General features: G+C 39.3%; 1 long non-coding RNA gene across 1 annotated transcript in view; it reads left to right on the top strand.

Annotated features, from left to right (window-relative positions):
* Positions 1 to 8,947, top strand: part of LOC111741356 — a 199,658-nt gene extending 190,711 nt beyond the window's left edge. Inside the window, exon 3 of the long non-coding RNA XR_002780970.1 lies at positions 8,774 to 8,947. This is a non-coding gene — a long non-coding RNA (uncharacterized LOC111741356). The remainder of the gene's footprint in view (positions 1 to 8,773) is intronic.
* Positions 8,948 to 19,629: the final 10,682 nt, after the last annotated feature.

The raw sequence follows: 19,629 nt of genomic DNA, 5'->3' as shown, positions 1-19,629 counted from the left end.
TTGCAGCAACAAGGACTCTAATAGTTATTGTATTTCTTCCTTATTTTGCAATGAATATCTTTGTATATGTATTAACCAAGTATTTTTGTTTTCTTCCCTCTCTTATCTCCTTATAATCTGACATAAGGTGTATTAAGAACTTCATATCAGTATATAAGTTACAGAAGAAGTGTGAACGTCACCCAAGGACTTTGAATCCTCATCTGGGAAATGGGTTAGTGTATTTTCAGATGTACATTGGATATTTGTATCATGTTAGCGGAAGTATGATTTTGATATTGACTTTATCTGGAGATTAATTATGGCTTAAGGACATGTGTATGGGTGCCAAGTTGACAGGATGGAGAGCGAGGATCATTTTGATGTGCCAACTTGGCTAAGCGATAGTCCCCAGTTATTTATTCAAACACAAATATTGCTTAATTGAGCTGTTGCTGTGAAGGTATTTTGTAGATGTGATTAAAGTCCATCATCAGTTGATATATGTAAGGGAGATTTTTCAAGATAATCTGATGCCCCCGATTCAGTAAATTGAAAGGCCTTAAAAACAGGGCTGAGGCTTCCCCGAGAGAAGAAATTCTACCTGTGAACAACAGCTTCAACCTGTGCCCACAAATTCCAGCCCTTCCTGATGACTTGCCCTCCAGATCTCAGATTTGCTTAGCCAGCCCCCACCTGGCTTACACCCATTCCTTGCAATAGATATCCTAATATATCTTACACACATGCACACGCCCCACCCCCACCACCACCCCAGTGGTCCTGTTTCTCTGATTAAATCCTGATCAGTACAACCTCAGATGTCCCTAAAGCTTTTGTTTTATCCATGTTGCCAGCTGAGCCCCACACTGATCCTACAGGTGTTGAGTATTCAATATATATTGAATTGAAAAGAATTTAATGTGTTAAGGCTTCATACGGAGGTATCCTTTGTTGAGGTAGTTTGCTACTATACTAAGTATGCAGGGCGAGGTAGCAGGCAGCTCCCCCTGCCAATATTTTCCATTCAAAGTTGGCTATTGATTCATAGCACCCTCTGAAACTCAAGTGGCAGAAATTGGCAGTGAAAAGAGCCAGCACCTACACATCTTCTAGTATGTGGGAGAAATGTGGTCAAACATTGAGACTTCACATTAAAAATCATATCTGCCTCTGTTACTATTTCTAAATATTATTTGGTTTCTCTTTTGAATTGTTGTGAAACATATAAAAAGGAGGTTCTGAGAGAGGAATGGAAAAACCAGAAGAATTAAAAATTGATGTGGTTTCAAGCAATAGAGGGCCCAAGAAACAGCCAAGTAGTTGTCATTTTAAATGATAGGTCCTCACATAGGCCTAGGTAGGTACAAACATGTTTCAGTAGATTCTGTTTAGATATATACATTCAATTCTGCTATAATGTTACATATGCATTGCTAAAAATCAGGGTGTTATGCAAAACCATGAAGACAGGGCTAATGGAAAAAACAGGATAGTAGCACAACACAAAAAAATGTATCAGTTGAGATATTCTAAAAGGCTGAGAACCTAGTTTTTAAAATGTAGTACTTTTACATGTTAAATGGTAATGAAATTCATAAATACTACACTAAATATAGCACTTTGCCTCAAAAAAGACATGAAGTTTGCTTGTCGACTGGAGCATCATCAGAGAGCTGCAGCTTGTGAGTTATTGTGAGGTGGTGGGAGGGGCTCATCTGAAATTGGACAGAAAACTGTAACACCACACGTGTGTGGGTGTATCTCATAGCACATGCAGCAATTTGGGGTGACCGGTAGGTATTTGAGGTGTGTGCATGTGTGCATTTTGTGTATTCCTACACATCTCGGTTCAGCTGGGTACAGAATTCTGCCTTCCCCTAGTGTTTCTCCTGGTTGTGATATCATAGATCAATCACATTGAAACAAATTTGCATTTTCAAAACAAGTGTCACTTTTAGAATGACTATGCTATGTAAAGAGATTCCTATCCTTTATCTGTACCTTCAGAATCCCCAAAGTTCTTTTTAAGTTTGGTACAAATTCACTTGTTAACAAAACTCAAGGTGAATAAAAATGTTTTCCAGAAAGACTGCATTGATTTGATTACAAAGTGCTGTCAGAGACCCCACTGCAGTCTAAATATACCTTAATGCTAAAACACATCTGGCCCTAAGCGGGTAGGGAACAGTAGATCTGTATTAACGTGTGTCTGCTGTGTGTCAGGGATCATAGTCTGTGCCGCTGAGGCAGAACAAGGTGCAGTTCCTGTACCCAGGGAACTCGTGGTCTAGGAGCCATGGCACAATTTGCAATGTTGTGATAGATGCCTGTACATGCACAAATGGAGACAGAGCAGGGGGTCATGCTTTCTGGCTGAAGTGTTCAAGGATGGCTTCCAGGGAACCTGACACTCGAAATGTGTTTGGGGAAATGGTTAGGTGTTCTCTAGGCAAATGGAGAAAGGTATTCTAGGTAAGGTGTAAAGGCAGTTACAAAACAGCAGATCTAATGTGATCTCTTTAATATCACACAACCATAAGGTGATGTATTAGTTGCTAGGGTTGTAGAGCAAAGTGCCATAGACAGGGTGACTTAAACATTATTTTCTCATGATTCTGGTGGCTAGAAGTTCAAGATCAAGGTGTCATCGGTGTTGGTTTCTTCTGAGGCCTCTCTCCTTGGCTTGTAGATGGCCATCTTTTCTCCCTGTGTCTTCACATGGTCCTCCGTCTGTGTGTGTCTGTGTCCTAATCTCTTCCTATAAGGACACCAGTTATATTGGATGAGGGCCCACCTAATGACTTCACTTTACCCTGTACCCTTTAAAGGCCCTATCTCCAAATACTGTCACATTTTTAGATCCTTGGGGGCTAGAACTTCAACATGTGAATTTTAGGGGGACACAGTTCAGCCCCTAACACGTGGTGTGGCACAACGGAAGTATGAGTAACGTACACAGTAGCCAGAGGAAGGTTTGATTAATTATCACTGGGCTTGGGGACTTGGGAAAAGCTTGAAGAACATAGGTCTTGATGAATGAATAGAATTTCATCACATTGGGAAGGAACAAAGTGACATTTCTGGGTGAGGAAACGGCAAATCCAAGCTCTAGTCCGGCCTTAGAGATCTTCAACAAATGCCGTAGATGGTCCATCCAAGCGTCCAGGCCCTCTGACTTGGGAAAGCTACAATCACTACCACCGTCACTACCACCCCGGGCCTCACACCATTAGTTCCAAGTACCCCCCTACGCTCTTCTAAAAGAGTATTATTGATCCTTTCTCTAGATCAGCATGGAGCAAATATCTTCCTCCCTCCATGCTTCCCCAGAAGGAAACCGTTTCTTCTTCCCCCATGTAACTTGACAGACTGCTATGATACCCACTTCCCTCCTCTCCGGAAGTAGAATCTCAGTCCTCATTGCAGTCCACATGGCACCAAACGCTTGATCTGTCTGATATGTTGCCAACTTTTTACCCCTAATTGAAGATTACCAGGATTATGGGGTCCATTAAAAATGTGATAGCCACCAAATACTTGTGCATCACAGTGCACTTCTAGTAATCTTTTTTAACTGAATAATTTCTTCTCAAAAGTACTCTGATGTTCCAGAGCAAAGAAAAGCATTGTAAAATTCCCCTTAAATTAGTAAAAATATGGAATTCAGACAGTTGCTGTGTACCATGTCCTAATGTATGCTATTTACATGCGTGTTTGAAATAAGAACTTGACCTAAAACATGACTAATGTTTCAGTCATCTAACTTAGATTTACTGAGCAATGTACTCTGGAGTTTAGGAGAGGTATGTGTGTGAAATAAATGGTACCTAAAGAAACTAAAAGATGTTTGAAAGAATGAAGGCAAGTGTTTCCCAGAGTATGTTCAGAGGAACAATAGTTGTGGAGGATGTCCAGAAAGTCAAGTGTACATGGCCAAACAAGTTTGGGAGGCACTGCGTTATCTATGCCCTTTCAGAGAGCAATTATGATATCCGCATATTAAAGACTCTGAAAGGTCCCATGAGTAAGAAACAACTTTATTTTACCTGGCTTCTCAAATGTACTGGTCTTTGAATAAGAACCTAGTAACGACCCACAGAGCACATTCTGAGAAACACCATAGTTCAAATGAACTATGACAGGAAATTCTGTTTCTCATTTGGAAGTGTACCATATAAATAATCCAGTGCAGAGAAATTGTATGCTTTTATTATGTTAGATTTAGAAATGAAAATGTAAGAATTGCATCCTTATGACAAATGGAAAATGAATCAGATTTACTTGACTTGCCCAGCGATTTTTAATTTTTAGAATCTTCTATATAAACTAGTAATTATGATGATGCAGCCAGCAAATGGTATATAATTATACCCATGAAATAGTGGATAATGAGCACTTTTAAATGAAAAAAAAAAATCCCTAAAGTAATTATTGGATGATGAAAATAAATTAATTCATTTTGGTACTTCAAGAATGAAAATTACTGTGATCCCACAAGATAGATATAGACATATAGGTTCTTTCGTGTGAAAAATTACAACACAAAAATGGTGAAGTATTAAAACAATGTGGCATCCATTGCCTTTTCTCCTATAAATTTGGTCTTAGACCTTAAGAGGGTACATTTCCAGAGAGGCTGGTAAGCAGATGTTTCATAGCTAGTGAGAGATGGGATCAGGATTCTGGCCAACTACTCTTATCTCTGGGGCCCACACACTTAACCCCTAACTAGCTGCAGCCAGTAAAAAACAAATGTAGAGAGAGCATTTCCTTCTTCTCCCTCTGCTCTTATCTCCAATGTCCCAACCACGTAACAAAAGTAAATTGTGTCGTAAAATTCTAAACTGCCATCTTATATACTTTGCTAAACTATATTCCTTCTACATGGCATTGTATTTTGGAATATTTCACATTAACATTGCAGAAGTTCTGTTTTACTACATTGCTAAAATTGCTTTAATCTTTTAGGCCCCATCTGTACAAAAATATTCACAGTATTTGTCAAGAAAATAGCTGCTAGTGATGACCATGCACTGAATCCAGTTGATTCTGTGGAGACAGACTGTTAATTCAGCCCCCAAATCATAAATTGATCAAAAATAGTTTATTTAATGCATATTTATAGACAAATGCTTGGGTTTTTATAACAGTTGTGGCATAGAACTGCAAATGTTTCATAAAATTTAGGTATTTGCTTTTTTGATGTAAGAGATCTTCTACCAAACTTTGAGAATAATTACTTCTCTGATTTATAAAGTTTCATTCCTTAATAATATTCCTTAATCACAGTTTGCAGTCTGAGTGTAGGGTGTGCCTAAATGTAATTATTGAGTCTTTTCATAAAGTTAGTCCTGGAAAATTAATTAATTGCCAGTCAGTAGCAAAATAATCATAAAAATAAACTTTTAAGTTTTCATTTAAAATGTAAAGATATTTCTGATAAAGTGGATTATTGATTTTGGAAATGAGTATGGGGGAAATTATTTTTATAACTGAGGTGTGACCAAGCACTAAGACTTTGGAGCATACTTGTGAGCCTCTGTGTTCAGACTGCTCCTCTGTAAAAGTTTGGTGTTCTTAGATCTTAGAATCTCTTTTTCTTGTGGTAGGAAGTCTTGGGTGCTGAATGGTTAGTTCAGGTAGATTTTACTGTTCCTTTACATTCATGATAATAACTAAGACATTGCTGAAACAGCCTTTCATGACTACTTCTTGAGAAGTCCACTTTCTGACATTTGGACTTTGATACGTCCTCCAGGATAGTGTGTGTGTGTGCTCATGTCAGGTTATTGCCTATACAGTGTGCAGCACAAAGTGCTAGAGTGCCTGGTTCACAAGCAGTCCTCAAATGGGCCAGCTCTGCAGATGGAGAACCTGAAGGAGGCCTTTTCGTGCTTGCACGCAGCCCACCAAGTTCTCCACGCTGGGGCTTTCATATCCTGGTGTCCTCCCCAAGGCTGTCTTTATCCCATTCTTGTTGTGGTATTCGGCCTCTTTTACTGTTTACTTTCTGTCTCCCCCAACAATGACTAAGGCAGCAAATATTTTATATGGTAGCTGCCACCATTCTGGACACTGAGGCGATCAATACTAAGGACCTCATTAGCCTTCTTGGCTGACCACATAGACCAAGACACCCGTTAGTTAAATACACAAGTGGTCTGTTCAAGAAACTGTAATTTAATGTGTGTTTAATTATAGTTACTCCCTTGGTTCCAGTTCACCTAAACATCACCAAATCTCCCTGACTTTAAAGCAAGTGATAATTTTTTTTCTTATCAATAAATTCTGAAATCATCTAAAATTCTCTACTTACCTTAAAAGCTAGATTATGGGCCCAGGCTGGAGGTAATGATATCATAACTGATATTTTTAGAATTTTGTTATGGTCTTTTAGAATATGTCTGATTAGAGAATTTGGGGTTAGATCTTTCTGCAGTTGGAAAAAGGCAATTGATATACAAGGAAAAAGGAAGAATTTATCTCAGAAATAAGTAAAACAGCAATAATTGCTGTTTGACCATTTACAATGATGACCATTTACAATTATGGTGTCATTTACATATTTTGAGCCTTGGCTAATCATAGATAAAATATTTCATCAGTCAGTGTCAAAGACCAACTATATAATAATGTAGCGATACCTGTAGCACCTTATAGAAATCTTTTTAATTTAAATTTTTTTAGTCAACTTGATATAAGGTCAGTTCTTTTAATACTTGCCTAATGTTCTTTATTGCATTGTATTGTATTGTATTGTATTGTATTGTATTGTATTGTATTGTATTGTATTGTATTGTATTGTATTGTATTGTATTGTATTGTGTTACTAGTTTCGAGTATACAGTACATTGGTTAAATGTTTATATAGTTTATAAAATGATCTCCCTGATTGCTCTTTCTCTCCTCTGGTTCTCCACCTAGCCAATACATTAATACTGACTGCATTCCCTATGCCGTGCTCCCCATCCCCGTGACCATCTATCAACTCCTAATTTGTACTTCATCCCTTTCTCCCAGCCTCTCAGCCCCACTCCCCTCTTTGCCTAATGTTCTTTGATAGTCTTCAGAATCCACTAATTATAATTTTAAAAAATTATCCATTGGAGATTTTACTGATTGGAACCAAAAGTAGGTGTCATGAAAATCTCTGGCCTATACTCCTGAATGAATAATCATTGAAGCAGACAAACATTCTGAAATCAAGCCCCCCATATTTTTTTGTTTTTACCATTTTAAATGATCTCAATCGTATTGCATATTTTACTGTCTTTTAGATAATTCATAGTGAAAATTTAACTTTTTTGAGGATTGCATGCCTAGCACAAAGCCTTGTATATATGGGAGGCATCTGATATATTAGAAATCTCCTTTCCTTTTAAATGTGATATTATACAATGTTGTTTCAGGGACCACTGAAATTTGAATGTTTGTTTGCAGCTACAGTAAGGATCACAGAATGTTGCCTTTTTGTAATTGGTGATTATTCTATCTGCTTCCTCACTGTCTTATGCCACTGCTTAGGTTGAAGCAGTTTAAACCACTTATTTCTTACTTCAAATTTTCCCTCAGGCCAGACAGACGATCACCAGAGGAAATGAGATGACTACTTTGAATATCATTAACCTCATTTTTATTCCTAGATCTCTCTGTAGACTCTGGCCAGTACTGGGGACTCTGATACTGAGTTGGAGGCCCATACCTTTGTGTTTTGTACAGGTATTTTTCTATATGTGTTGTAAGCTTTCATCTTTCCTTTTCCCCCAAAGCTACTGACTCTGGCTTCTAAGGTATGTTTTCCATCACATAGACAAATTAATTCATCTCTCTGGGCCTCAGGTCCTCAGCCATAAAATGGGCATGTTAATAGTATCTGCCTCATAGGACTGTTGTGAGGATTGAGTTAGTATTAATAAAGTTCTCAGAGCAGTGACACATAGTAAGGGTTAAATAATTTAAGAAAAAGATTGTCTGACCACTGGATAAATGGCTCTTGACATTTCTTAAAGGAAAGAAAAGATCTGGGAAGATGCTTCTGATGTGGGGCGATTTATACTTTCTTTTCCCAGGTAGGAGTGGAGTGATGTGGAGGAATTTGTATCTGAAGCAGAACTGAAAGGTGTTGCCTAAAATATCTGTAAGAAAGGCTGGCCATGAGCCTGGGTCCTGACTGGATGAAGTAATATATGGAAAGATGTTAATGGCAACTCCTTTGGGGCTCTTCAGAGTAGATTTTAAAAGGAGACGAGAGAAATAAACTGGATATATACAGGGATGGAGGGAATTTGGGCCAAAGCTTGTGCCAGGAGCTAGCAGTTTTCTTCTAACGAAGCCTAAAACAGAGTGGTTCTCAGAGAAGAATAGATACATATATAAATTTTCTTAAACACCTGTCTGGCTTACGTGTTTTTCTCAGCTTCTTCCATGGAGCAGGGCACTCACCATCTGCTTTGTCAAAGAGAGCAGACACTACCTTTGTGTGACATGTGCAAGGATGTGTTTTGTCGGCCACCATGAAGCTTGGGACCCCTTCATTTTGTCTCCAGGTTCTTCTTGGGAGCCCAGGAGGCAGAAAATTTACTGTGCACTTGGCTTGTCTCTGCCTGACTGTGCATGGATGGGGGCTGGTCCTGACGTTCCTGGCACAGGGCTTGGTCGCTCATTCACTCAGATGGCCGCCCTTTGCCCTGGCTCCCTCCCTGGGCCAGAGGCAGCTCAGCTGTAATTTGCTTTTATGCTCCAAGGTGCAGCCCTGTCAAACTGCAGCAAATGTTTACCTTATAATCCACAGACAAGAAGAAGGGAGGCAAATTCCAGCCTTTTAAGAAGTTATTTGGCAAAAGGAAAAAGAAAGACACTTCACTGTCCCAGGAGGCGTCAGCAGGAAAGAAGAGTCACTTTCCCCAGAGTGTCAGCAATGGGACGTTCTCTTCTGATGAAGAGACCCTCGAGCACAGTCTAAGGTAATAACTCACACTTTTTTTTTTTTTTTTCAAATCTTTGGCCGTGTTCCCAGGTAGGGAATGGAATCCCAAAGGAGGCAGGAGCGGAATCACAGCTGTGTTCTATCTTTGGGAAGGTGGAAGACTTGGGGTACTTGGTGCGTTCTGTGTGGAACGCACCTTGGAGAGCTGACTGTCTCTCACCTTGGAGAGCTGACACACAAGTCCGGCTTCACATTCTAGCAGAGCATTGGGATCAGTGCCTTTGCTTCTACCATTGATGGTAGAAGACAGTGTATCCCTGGCTTGGCTCAATAAGGTTCCTCTGATTGTCCTATTTTTTGGTGACGAGGGTAGTCATAAATTAGATATTACACCCATGTCGAGGATGCAGATTGCTCAGGCACAGGATGGTCACTTTCATACCCTTGGGCCATCTCTAGCAAATTCCAGAACGTTCTGCAATGATCTTTCAACGTCTGCTCTTTATTTTCTGTATTCCTTTCTCCCTCTTTTTCTCCCTCTCTTAGAACCTACACAGGCACTGAATCTGGCCATGACAGTGTCAAGAACTCAGAAAAGCAGGGTCAGGAGGTATTTCTCACCTGAGTGCTGGGAATTGAAGTCAGAGTTCAGATATGGTTAAATTCTGCTACTGACAGCTTAGAAGTCAGTGCCTCTGAGAAGCCCTCACCCACTCCCCAGTCTGATCCAATAGCTCTTGCCCACGTTCCTCTAGCAGCACGTACCTAGCTCCGGCAGGCACCTGTCCCTTTCTATGGAAATTATTGATTTGCTTCTCTCACACACAACTGTCAGTTCCATAAAGTCAAGGACCAAGTTTTATTCAGCCTTAACTTAGGTGCTCAAAAAATATTTCCTATGAATGCCTGGCACTCCGTACGTTGTCCTAATACAGTGCAGCAGGTCCCTGAATAACTTTTCCTTGAAAATGGTTTCATTATAGCATTGATGAGGAAGTACCTACCGGTCAGTGTGTGAGGGGTCTGCGTGTTCTCTCCGTGTCTGGGTGGGTTTTCTCCAGGAACTCTGGTTTCCTCCCACATCCCAAAGGTGTGCATGTTAGGTGCACTGGCGTGGCTACATTGTCCCAGTCTGAGTGAGTGTGGGGGTGTGTGCAGGTCGCCCTGCAATCGGTGGTGTCCTGTCCAGGTCCTGCTTTATGCCCTGGGCTGCCAGAATAGGCTCTGCCACTCACGACCCTGAACTGGAATAAGTGAGTTGAAACAGAATGATCTTACTTGTTTTTATTAATCTTTTAAAAATGTATGTAGAGCTCACATTTATTTCAGTGTTTAATATTAGAAGTGTTTGGGGTCTTTAGAAGTTTGATGATGTGTTTATAACCAGAAATATGAAACTTAACTCTTGCTTATATCAGTTAGCTTATCGTAAAATTGGTTTCATTATGCATCGCAGTTTCTAAGAACCGACTGACTATGTGATGTTAAGTAAGAACTTATTGTACATGTTGAAGGAATAGATGACATAATCTGTGATATTCTTGCTGTGTTTCAAAGACAAGGACAAAAACATCCTCTGTGCTGTGTGTCAGTAAGCACATTCTAATAGGCACTACCATTGAGCACAAATTACAAAATCCTCAGGCATGTGGTGTGCTTGAGCTCTGTAGTGTTCACCAACAGCATTTTTTAGTCCTAATACTGACGCTCTCCTTGTCAGACCTGTATTTGTTTTCCATTGTCTTTAGTAAGAAAACTATTGAATTTAACTGAAGGAAATTATTTCAAAGAAAGGAAAACTCATCTAGCACTGAACCCACCCAGTCGCTGGGATGTCACTACTGACACATAGTTGAGTATTGTCCAGTATGAATCAGTTTTGATTTTACTTTAGTTTTTTCATTTGTAGAATAAGAACGTGAACCTTTTTGCCTCACAGTATCAGAATGAGGTACAGACACTAAAATGTGACCAAGTAGTTATTTAATGCAAAATCAAAATATAGTCTAAAAAGTTCTCCTTTGGAAGGACTGTATGAAAACACAGCTCATCCTTTTTTTGGTTTTGCCACGCCCCTGATTTCTTATTGAATTATGCCTGGACCTTGGTTGTTCTTTCCCCAGTTAAATTCTATTCCATTTACCTTTTGGAGTTTCCTTAAGGTTTTAAGTTTTACAAAGCCCTGGAAAAGTCCACATTGGGTCAAACAGCTACATTCCTGTAAAAGACAGGTAATGTTACCTGTTCGTATTAGCGACTCTTGTTGATAAACCTACATTTATGAGACATGTCTGTATTTTAATTAATACTTGTTTTTATAATAAAGGAAGCTGAAAGGATAAGCTTTGGATGAAGAATTTCAAAACAATGTTTTTAAATTTAAAAAGATGGGAAAATAAAAGTCCTTTAAAATATATTTTCCCCTCTTCTTCTTGGGAATTGACAATTGCCATGTACTTTCGCCCATGAAGTAAAGATTACATTTGTTGCCTACAGTATAGCTGAACTTCTGATTGTTTGTCCTATTTACAGATGGAAAAAATGAAAGATGTTATATTTAACAATTCTTATCAGTGGATTTGTTACTTTCATTGTGTAATGATTCACGAAATTTTTGTGCATTTTTTTTGCTGTCTCCAAAATGGACAGCTCTAACTAAAACATAAAATTCTGTTAAAGTGATCTTGGGTAGAGTTTTTAAGGAAGCAAATTTCAGCCCGATGTGAGGGAGAATTTCCTAATTACTAGAGCTGCCTAAAAATGGAGAGGCAGAGTATGTGCTGGCAGGGGTTGGGACTGATAAAGGGGAATTTCGGCACTGGGTGGGAATTTAAAGGAGCTGAACTTTTTAATTCTAGAAATGTCTCTATGGCTAGAAATAGCTCATTATTGATCTTCTCCTTCCGCCTAAAATTTCTCATTTCCTTTGGGCTTTTAAAGCATTCTGTTCTTTCTTTAGGTTAGAAGTCTTCATTTCTCCTAGACTGCTGCTTTTAAACTATACATGGCCATGAGGAAAGCAGAATAGTAAAACATGATCAGTTTTTAACAACCTAATGTGACTTCCTTTATTAATTAGATATGACTAATACTGTGTGTTCCCAAAGTGTGCTAAATGAATATTCAATTTAAAAAGGGAGAAAGGGTCATTTTGGCAAAATTTCTGGGCCAAAACAAATTAAATAGCATCCTTTACATAGGACTTTTAAGAGCTTTTACTATGCTAATGTACCCTGGGAATCTACAAGGAGAGGGGTGTAGTACACAACATTCTCAATATTCCTTTAACCACAAAACTTTTTTTTTCATAGAGAATATCCTGTAGCACATGTGAAGGCTGCCACTTACTGAACTTAATGCAATGTGTTTTGTATAAATAAACTCATGTAACATTTATCAAGATACTCTGAGACTGACATTACTATCCCCATTTCAAAGATGACAGATCTAAGGCTAGAGAGTGACTTGCTAGTAAGTTGCTGAGCCGCTCGCTATTCAAGCAGTGAAGACTCCATTCTTAACCATCCACTATTCTGCCTCTTAAGATGGCTGCAGCCCTCAGGGCCATGTGATAGGGAGCTATCACATGACCCTGAGCTGTCCTGCTGGTCCTGGGTCACCGGGCTCAAGTGTCTTCTGGACTTCAGCTGCCTGACTGAGGCTCTCCTACTTACGGGGACTCCACTTGTCCTGCTTCCAGTTTCTAACACCCAGCATTTACTATATCATGCACAGCTATAACACTTTCGACACAGTGAGAACTGAAGGGGGTCCGGGAAGAGCGAGCTCACTCTGGGACTGGAGCAGTCAGGAATGAAGAGCCCTTGAGCTGGCACTAGATGATGAGCAGGATTTGAAGTGGCTAAATGGCAAGGCATGGACATTTCAGATCAGGAATGGCATGAGCACAGACTTCATGTAAGAATGAATGTGACAAATAGAATAGGAGGGAACTTTCCAACTTACTCTATGAGGCCAGTGTTACCCTAATACCCAAACCAGGCAACGATAAAAAAAGAAAACAATGGATCAATATGTTTTATGAATATAGACATAAAAATCCTCTTCAAAATACTAGCAAACTGAAGCCAGCAATATATAAAAAGGATTATACACCATGATCAAGTGGGATTTATCCCAGGAGTGCAAGGTTAGTTTAACATATAGAAATCAGTAAATATAATATACCATATTAATAAAGTAAAGGACAAAAACTATATGATCATCTCAATAGAAGCAGAAAAAGCATTTGTCAAAATCTAACACCCTTTCATAATTTAAGAAAAACACATAGAATAGATGAGGACTACTTCAGCTTGATAAAGGGCAACTTCAAAAAATCCACAGCTAATATTATACAAGACAAAGATGTCTGTTCAATACTATATTGTACTGTACCGTAGGTTATAGCTGGACAATTAGGCAAGAAAAAGAAATAAAAAGCGTCAATCTTGGAAAGGAAAAAGTAAAACTATCTCTTTTTGCAGATGCCATGATTACATGTAGAAAATCCCAAAGAATCCACACAAAAAAAACAAACCCTGTTAGACTAATAAATAAAGTTGATCAGGATTGTAAGATAAAAGATTGGAGTATTTATATTTCAGTTGTATTTCTGTACACTAGCAACGAACAATTCAAAAATGAATTTAGGAAAACAATTTCATTTACAACAGCATCAAAAGGAATAAAATACTTAGGAATAAATTTAACAAAAGAAGTGTAAGACTCATACACTGGATATGGCAAAATATCATTGAAAGAAATTAAAGATCTAAATAGATAGAAAGACATCCCAGATTTATGGATCAGAAAACTTAGTATTGTTAAAATGGCAGTACTCCCCAAATTGATCTACAGATTCAGTGCCATCTCTATCAAAATCTCATTTGTCCTTTCTGCAAATGGGGTCCTAAAATTCGTATGGAAATGCAAGGGACCCAGAATAGCCAAAACAATCCTGGAGGGCTCACACTTTCCTAGTTTGTTACAAAGCTACAGTGATTAAAACAATGTGTACTGGCCTAAGGATAGCTATAAAGATCAATGGATTTGAATTGAGAGTCCAGAAATATACCCCTACATTTGTGGTTAGTTGATTTTCTGTAACAGTGCCGAGACAATTAAATGAGTAAAGAATAGTCTTTTCAACAAATGGTGCTAGGACGATGGATAGCCACATGCCAAAAAAAAAAATTAAATTAAACCCTTTTTTTATACCACTCACAAAAATGAACTAAAAATGAATCACAAATCTAAATGGAAGAGCTAAAACTGTAAAACTCTTAGAAGAAAACAGAGGAGTATTTCTTAGGTACCAAAAAGCACACGTGAAAAAGGGAAAAAAAATTGATAAATTGGACTACATAAAAAATAATTTTTGTGCCACAAACGACACCATCAAGAAAGTGAAAAGACAGTCCTCAGAATAGAAGATAACATTTGCATATCATTTATCTGATAAGACATATTCAGAATAGGTAAAGAATTCTTATGACTCAATAGAAAAAGATCGTATTTCTTAAATATTTCTTAAATAAGCAAAGAATTTGAATAGACATTTCTCCAAAAAATATAAAAATGTTCATTAACATATAAAAACATACTTGTTCAACATTATTAGCAAGCAGAGAAATGCAAATCAAAACCACAATGAGATATCACTTCGTATTCATTAGGAATGCTATAATATAAAAGACAGACAATAACAAGTGTTGGTGAGAAGGTGGAGAAATTGGAACCCTCATACACTCCTGGTGGGAATGGAAAATGGTACAGTCATGTTGGGAAAGTTTGACAGTTCCTCAAAGTGTTATACATAAAGTTACCATGTGTTGTAGGAAATATCCACCAAAAGATGAAGGATAGATACAATGTGGTACATATCCATAGAATGGAATATTACTTGGAAATAAAAAAAAAAAATGAAATACTAATCCATGTTATGACATAAACAAACTTTGAAAACATTATACTAATTGAAAGAGGGCAGTTAAAAAGACTACATATTATATCACTTCATTTATATAAAATCTCCAAATAGGCAAATCCATAGAGACAGAAAGATTAGCGGTTGCCAGGCACAGCGTATGGTGTGTGTGAGGGAGACTGTTAATAAGTATGGGTTTTCTTTTGAGAGTGATAAAACCCTTCTAAATTTAGGTGGTGATGATGGTATATTCTGTAAATATATTAAAAATATTGAAATGTACCCTGTGAGAGGTTGAATGTTATATATGGCATGTAAATTATATCTCAATAAAGACGGGGTTTTTTGAGGGAAAAAAAGGAATAAATGTGGCATTGAAAAGGTCATAGCTAGCTGAGGTGATAGGTTCATGTTGGCAGAGGAATGTAGGGGCCCATTTTCCAACCCTAAAACACCAAAATAGGAGGTAGAAATTTGGGGTGGAAGAGAAAGGGATCATTTCGAAGTAGGACATCACTGCAGAGTAGAGCAGTCTAGCTTGGAAGGGCCAGCAGTCGCTCATATTTGTTTGAGGGTGCTGAGCCCCTGCGCTGGGCAGTGCAGGCATTCTGATGAGATGAAGAAGATGGGGAAAGAGGTACAGGTCATGTTTGAAACTGCCTTCTTAAACTATATGCCTGTGGCTGACGCCATGCGTCATTCCATCCCCGAAGGGCTAATGCAAATCTTACTCTCTATTTATATGACACTCTTATTCAGTAGACACACACACACACATGCACACACCAATGTTAAAGGTTTAAGATGATTTTTAATACCTTTACTTTACAAATGGGGAAAATAAGGCTCAAAGAGATCACAGTGCTGTTAGTGTTAGAGATGTGACTAGAATCTTAAGTCAGCTGATTTTGCACATAGTAATCCTTTTGTCTGGAACAACCCCATCCCCCATTCTTACCTCCTTCATCCAGCTCATTTCTCATCATCCTTCATTTCTCTGCACAAATTTGCCTTCTTAGCAGAACAAACTTTCTCTCACCCCCTCAGCCTAGATCAGACACCTCTGCCATTGTTCTCACAACTACTTCTACCTTTCCATAAGGGCAGCTTGTAGGGATGCCTTTCTCTGTACTTCCAGCCTCTAGAACTGCGCCTGGCACATAGCAGGTGTTCAGGAATTATTCATTTAATGAATGAGTTCATGAATACTGCTCTTTTTACCATTCTGACTCTTCCCACTAGACAAGTCAATGTTTATCTGATTTATCCTTCAGTTTCTTACCATGGTAAAGTATCATTGTCCCTCTGATCTGCTGGAAAAGGAACATTACAGAGTTGGTGTAATGAGACAACATGTCATCAAAAAACTTACAATGAAGCTCAGGCTCCCTGATTACCGGTGCTTCTTAGGTGGGTTGGCCTTGCTGCTTTTCAGATGAAGTCAGGAAAAGACTTATTTTACTTGATCATTTATCCTCTATCCGTAGGAACCTTTGATATACTGAAATTGGACAGGGACTAGAGAAGAGGTACAAAAACCATTAAATGAATAAAGATTAGGGACTAAGCAGGAGAATCAATAAAGCTGGGCTGCATGAGTGTAGAGGGAAAGAAGTTTGATGGATCAGTTACAGCAATTATTGGAGATACAATATATGGGTGAGAACAGATCAGGAGCCAAGGTCCTCTTGGGATCAAAGATGCTTTCGCTCATGAGCTGTGTGCCCTTAGCCAAGCAAGCCCCTTCATCTGTTACATGGACGTGCTATCTCCCAGGGTTATTATGAGGACAAAAAAAAAAATGCATGTGACATTACACTATCTGCTAGCACTTTACACATGCAGGATAATATTATTACTGAGATAAAAAGGAGGTTGATAACTAGTTTTCTACTTCCAGAGCATAGACCAAGACTCAGTTGATCTTGGTGATGGCTAGAAAGGTTTATGAAAAGATCTTTGTCCAGGTGGGGCACCTGAGGAGTGGAACAGATAGCATGGAAGCACATGGATTCCCTACAGAGCTTTAGAAGCAGGTTGGATCACTCATCTTATGTGATATAGATACAGGACTGGGCCAAGGGGCTGTAGTAGATGTATCCTGTTTCTGTTGTAATTATTAGGTAATTGGGTACTCTATAGCCTATTGAGTACCATATATTTTCATAAAATACCAAAGTCAGTGCTGAGCCTTGTCAAAGGTGCCACACAAAATATAATGTGACTCCACTCTCTTCCAGCAACTCTAGTTTCATGAGGATAGTTAATTGCTCTTTAGCATTTCATTTGAATGAGACTCACGGATCTGTTTAGGAAGAAAACTGCTGATCAATTGCAATTGCCCCTGTTGTCATGGAAACAAGCTGCAATGAAACTATAATTATATTTCCTTATTCCTGAAGTGAATCCCTAATCATTGCTATGGTAATTACCCAATATCTATGGTCCCAAATTACATGATGCTTGTCCAAAAAAAAACAAAGGATAAGGAGGAGGAAGAGGGCTGGCCTGAGACACGTGTTAACTGTGCAGCTGTGGAGAGCTTCTCTTTTTTGGGGTGGGAGAATTTCCCTCTGTAAGCTCCAAGGTTAGATGATGTCAGTAGGTCTTATACTGTGCCCATTTCTTAGAGTAGTGGCTAGAAGGCCGTATCAAGTAGGATGCAATCAGCTGTAACAGAAAACATGGCTACTAATACCTTCAACAGTAATGAAATATAGTATCTGATGTACCTGAAAGTCTAGAGAACTTTCCAAGTTCCAAAGTTCATTAATGAAGCAACTCAGCAACATCATCAAGATCTGGTCTGATGCTTTTTTTCTTATTCTCGGGGAGCAGTCTCCTCAGGGAGTAGGCTCTTGTTCTCAGGCTTGTTCCCTTATCGCCCCAGCATGGCTTGTCACAGTTTCAGGTGTCGCATACAGTTGACAAAGACCAGGGACAGAAGGGACCATCTCTGTCTTCTGTCATATTTTGGGAATGAGGAGAACTTTTCCAGAAATACCTCCCCCAGCAAACTTCCCCTAATATTTCATTGTTCTTTTCACATCAGGCCCCACTGCAGGCAGTAGTTACAGATAACAGAATTTAAAATGGAGATGGCTTTTCTTGACCCTGCTCTACTCTCCTTGGCACTAAGTGCATAGTGGGTGAGGGATGAAATAGCATGACTACAGGGCTAGCTTCATATTGCTTTGCTTCTCACCTTTCTCTACTGTGACCTTCTAGTGTCCCAAGCTTCAGGGCACAGGCCATCAAGCGCCCTCTGATCTCTATCACATCTGCAGATAAGCATGGGCACAGAGCACTGGACCTGGGCTTGGGCATCCCAGTACCATGGGGTGTGGCATCCTTTGCTCTCAGGAAGCAGCATGTGCCACCAAGAAAGACAGGCAGCCTCGTGGAAGAGAAGTAGAATCAAAACATCAGAGAGCAAATCGTTGTCCATCCACATGAGCTAGGTCGTAAAGGAGAATCAAGACACAGATTCAAAAGCAGAGTATGGTGGCTATTTTTGGTAATTGAGCCGTTAGCATCCAGTTCCCCTTCTCAACAGCACCCAGGTTTCTTTTCAAGGATTCAAGTTTGCCTCACTGTGTGTACTGCTGACGGGACCTAGTGCCTGCTTCCTCTCCTTCTGCAGCCTGACACGAGCACACAACTTAGCCTCGCCAGTCAGTCTTTCTCTCCTAGGCTTTGACTTGGCAGGTGGGTCAAAGATGCAAGGGACACAATTATGAAAGCCTTCTGTAACCGCCGTGAGTGTTGCTGTGGGTCCTGATGCCTGGACTGTGAGAGTTCTCGTCAATCCTTTTTCCAAGGCTTATCACTCGCTGCCATTGTTCTTTGAGCCCTCACTGTTCTTCTAGGAAATTTTCTTTTAGTTGAGTGAGACATAGTTTCTGTTGCTTGTGACTAAGAACTGTGACTGACGAAGAATGAAACTAGGAAAACTTGGTGATAGGGAGGTTTGAAATAGAAAGTGGGAAGCAAAGCCTGGAGCAATTCCCCGGTTTGAGTTGAAAAAAGGGCTCAGAAGAAACCTTCAAAAAAGAGATGCTAGACATCCTCCTGACTCGTCCATCCATTGGTTTCTCAGAGCTTTCCACAATGGCCTCCTATACAGGCCTGATCTACCTGAAATATACCATGGTCTGAAAATATTCCTCTCCTCCCATCGACATGTTTGTATCATGCTTTCTATTCCCTCAATGACTTCTCCATGGAAAACACATCTGATTAGATACCCTGCAATATCAATCATTTACTTATCCATTGAAAAAATTTACTCACAAATTTTATTGTATAAAGCACTTTGGGAGAAACAAAGATAATAGATGTGATCCCTACCCTCATGCAACTCATAGTACTGTGGCAGAGATAAGATGATGCCATTATTAGAATCACATCTGTGTCGCCCTTGACAACATACAAAGCATTTTTATTTTCCCTCTCATTTAAGGCACGATTATAGTAACCAGAACATGAAACAACAAGAGATAGGTACATAGGGGCTTTCAGTGGGAGAAAAGATCCCTTTCCTCTAGGGAAGCAGGAAAGGCTGTGTGGGGTTGGTAAGATTTGAGCTGGACCTTGAAAGATGGGTAGGACCTGAACTGAGATTGGCAATAAACCGTCCCTGGAGAGGAAGAGCCTAGGTAATGATAGAGCCCAGAGGGGATATCTGGGGAACTGACTGCTTGGGTTTGCCTTATAGGGTTTTTGAAGTAGGGTAATATTGGATAATAATCGGTAACACTTAGATAAGCACTTACACTATCTAAATGCTTTA

This window comes from Pteropus vampyrus, unplaced genomic scaffold (assembly GCF_000151845.1).
Source record: "Pteropus vampyrus isolate Shadow unplaced genomic scaffold, Pvam_2.0 Scaffold77, whole genome shotgun sequence".
Taxonomy (NCBI): domain Eukaryota; kingdom Metazoa; phylum Chordata; class Mammalia; order Chiroptera; family Pteropodidae; genus Pteropus; species Pteropus vampyrus.
The sequence above is the reverse complement of the archived record's forward strand: the minus strand, read 5'-3'. Positions and strand labels throughout refer to the sequence as shown.